We start from the raw sequence: 3,616 nt of genomic DNA on the forward strand, positions 1-3,616 counted from the left end.
ATTGTCTTTGGCAATGTGAATATGGCATAGTAGACCAATGCCAATGAGAGTAATTAAGACATTTAATCTAGCAAAATTTTTAACATTTTAAAACATTTCCTTCAAAATCCAATGATGTTTGTCATTTGTTAATCATGTTTATTCCAAGGTCCATATTATGATATTCTTACACTTTCCAGATGACCATGTGGCTGTTAAGGGTTGTGATGAAATCCCAACGGATTCCTGTGCATGTCACATAGGTTGCTGTGGGAATGTCAGGCGCTTGCTGTCCTTTCAGCAGCATAGCAACAATTTCAGGAATGACTCTTCTTCAGCAGGTTCTGCAGAACAGTGTGTCTACTGCTGCTTTATAACATGGAAGTGACTGAGCCGAAGTCTGACTAAGTCTGGCTTAGACCAATTATCCATTGGGAAGGGGGATGATAGTAAATGGAAGGTGACTAAACTGCCTTTTAAAGCATTCTTTTCTTGCTGCCTTAAGGTTAAAGTTTTACATAAGGATTTTTATTATTATTTATGTCCACACACATGCAATGTACTTTACATTATTAAGATAAATGTTACTTCTTACATTTCATTTAAACTGAAGGTTTGTGGAAAGACATTAGTCCCAGAAATGATTGAAGATCTACTGCAGAGGATGGCTGTCTTCTGGTATGATAATCTGGATGTTACTTTATATCTGTTTCTTTGATTCATTCCTTCCCCAAATAGTGGTTTTTCAAAAATTACCCCCTGCAACAAAAACAAAAAAACAGCTAAACTCACCACCTGTGCAAACACATATCACTGATCATATCCAATGATCATAAATCCAGTGAGGTCATTCTGTTATCCCCATTTTGTGTCTGCAGAACTAAGGCTCAGGAAAATCAATGATTTTATCAAAATCAGAGAAAGTTAGAGATGGGATGAAAGCCCAGGTCTATCTGACCCTAAGACTTCTTCTATAAGATTCATTTTACTTTTCAGAGACAGTGACCCATCATCATTGTATATGCTGACACTTTAGCCTTCTGATAAACGTGTTTGGACTGATTTGATCCAACTTAAGAAAGATATTCAGTTTATCTCTTCATAAGATATGAAAGATAAATTTCTGCTTGTTTCTTTAGTCACTTTGAAATTATACTTGGAGTTCTTGTATACAAATCTGGAACACATTTAAACTCAATAACTTTGGAGCTGTGGTACAGAGGGAAGTCTTCTTTTTCTCATTAAACTTTGTTTTAATAGGTCTCAAAATTCTGTGACAGATTTTTGGTCAAGTTGTTTCCATTAAAAAGTATTGATTTTGAAAACCAATAACTTAAAAACTGCCACACACACAAAAAAAAATGGTCCACAAAACATTCTCCTTTCCTTCTGAAGGTTTTACTATGCATTGTTATCATTAACCAGTCTTTCATGATTAAACTTAAATGGCCAATTGGGAGAAACAGTTCTGAGACCAGTCTTCCACCACTGATTAAGACTGGGATAGCAGGTGTCAGGGATGATATTCATTTAGCCTTCTGAGCTTTCTGGGCAGACTTGGTGATCTTGCAAGCTCCAGCAGCCTTCTTGTCCACAGCTTTGATGACACCCACAGCAACTGTCTGTCTCATATCATGAACAGCAAAATGACCCAGATGTGGATAATCAGAGAAGCTCTCAACACACATGAGCTTGCCTGGAACCATGTCAACAATGACAGCATCACCAGATTTCAGAAACTTGGGCCCATCTTCCAGCTACTTACCAGACCGGCGATCAATCTTTTAGCTTAGCAAACTTGCAAGCAATGTGAGCTGTGTGACAATCCAGGACAGGGGCATAGCCAGCACTGATCTGGCCAGGATGGTTCAGGATAATCACCTGAGCAGTGAAACCAGCTGCTTCCATTGGTGGGTCATTTTTGCTGTCACCAGCCACATTGCCACGCCAGACATCTTTGATGGACACGTTCTTGACGTTGAAGCCCACATTGTCCCCAGGAAGAGCTTCACTCAAAGCTTCATGGTGCATTTCAACAGACTTGATTTCAGTTGTGACATTGGCTGGAGCAAAGGTGACCACTATGCCAGGTTTGAGAATACCAGTCTCCACTCGGCCCATAGGGACAGTGCCAATACCACCAATTTTGTAGACATCCTGGAGGGGCAGCCGCAAAAGCTTATCAGTGGGGCAAATGGGTGGGAGGATGCAATCCAAAGCTTCAAGCAGTGTTGTTCCACTGGCATTGCCGTCCTTACAGAGTGACCTTCCATCCTTTGAACCAAGGCATGTTAGCACTTGGCTCCAGCATGTTGTCACCATTGCAACCAGAAATTGGCACAAAAGCTATGGTGTCAGGGTTGTAGCCAATTTTCTTAATGTAGGTGCTGACTTCCTGAACAATTTCCTCATATCTCTTCTGGCTGTAGGGTGGCTCTGTGGAATCCATTTTGTTAACTCCAACAATTAGTTGTTTCACACCCAGTGTGTAAGTCAGAAGGGCATGCTCATGGGTCTGCCCGTTCTTGGAGATACCAGCTTCGAATTCACCAATGCCAGCAGCAACAATCAGGACAGCACAATCAGCCTGAGATGTGCCTGTAATCATATTTTTGATGAAGTCTCTGTGTCCAGGGGCATCGATGATGGTCATGTAATACTTGCTGGCCTCAAATTTCCACAGGGAGATGTCAATGGTGATACCACGCTCACGCTTGGCTTTCAGCTTGTCCAACACCCAGGCATACTTGAAGGAACCCTTCCCCATCTCAGCAGCCTCCTTCTCAAATTTTTCAATGGTTCTTTTGTCGATGCCACTGCATTTGTAGATCACATGGCCAGTGGTGCTGGATTTCCTGGAGTACACGTGTCCGATGGTGACGATATTAATATGGGTCTTTTCCTTTCCCATGTTGGCTTCAATTTAGTGGTGGCTTTCACTACACCTGTGCTCTCGCAGCAAACCCATTGTGAAAAAGCCAGAGGGCAGTCTTAATTAGGGACTTAATTCAGACACCACATGGCAAGGTGGCAAATGGGAGAAAAGAGGGTCATGCTGTTTGGGGATTTGAGAGAGTTGAGTAAGGAGGGAAAAGCAATGGATGAATTTGTTGTTGCCTCAGAGGTTAATGGAAAATATCCGTGCTTTGCTGAGCATAGCTCACTGCATAAAAGATCCTGCAAAGTTGCTTAATAAGGTCACTCAGTTCTGGGGAGATTTTTTGATCTGTGCTCAATCAAATCCTTTCACCTGCAGTGGCCAGTCAAACTTTACAATTGGAGTCAACCAAATTAGTCACCTGAAATTCAAGTAGCTGGTTTGCACTTTCTTAGGATTCAGTTCCTTGTCACTGTCACCACCTAGAAAGACACTGCCTAATTGAGGGTACTTGGCAATGCCCAGAAGCCTCCCTGCTGTAAACCCCAGAGGACATCTATTTATCTTAGTTAGATTCAGGCGACTTGCTGGAGAAAGGTGTTGGTGTCAGCAGAAGGAGCCAACTTTGGAAAGTTATAAAGAAACAAACAGGGTAAGTTGGTTATCATGTTGTCCTTTCCAGAAACAGCAAAAATAAAGCAAATTAAAAAAGAGATGGAAAACATACATATGAGATTAAAATTAAGGACAATGCTTTTG

The 3,616-nt window shown here is 41.5% G+C and overlaps 1 pseudogene; it reads right to left on the reverse strand.

Moving 5' to 3' along the window:
* Nucleotides 1-1,505: 1,505 nt before the first annotated feature.
* LOC105742106 lies at nucleotides 1,506-2,890 on the reverse strand (annotated as a pseudogene).
* Nucleotides 2,891-3,616: the final 726 nt, after the last annotated feature.

This window comes from Octodon degus, unplaced genomic scaffold (assembly GCF_000260255.1).
Source record: "Octodon degus isolate 3935 unplaced genomic scaffold, OctDeg1.0 scaffold00036, whole genome shotgun sequence".
In the NCBI taxonomy this organism is placed as follows: domain Eukaryota; kingdom Metazoa; phylum Chordata; class Mammalia; order Rodentia; family Octodontidae; genus Octodon; species Octodon degus.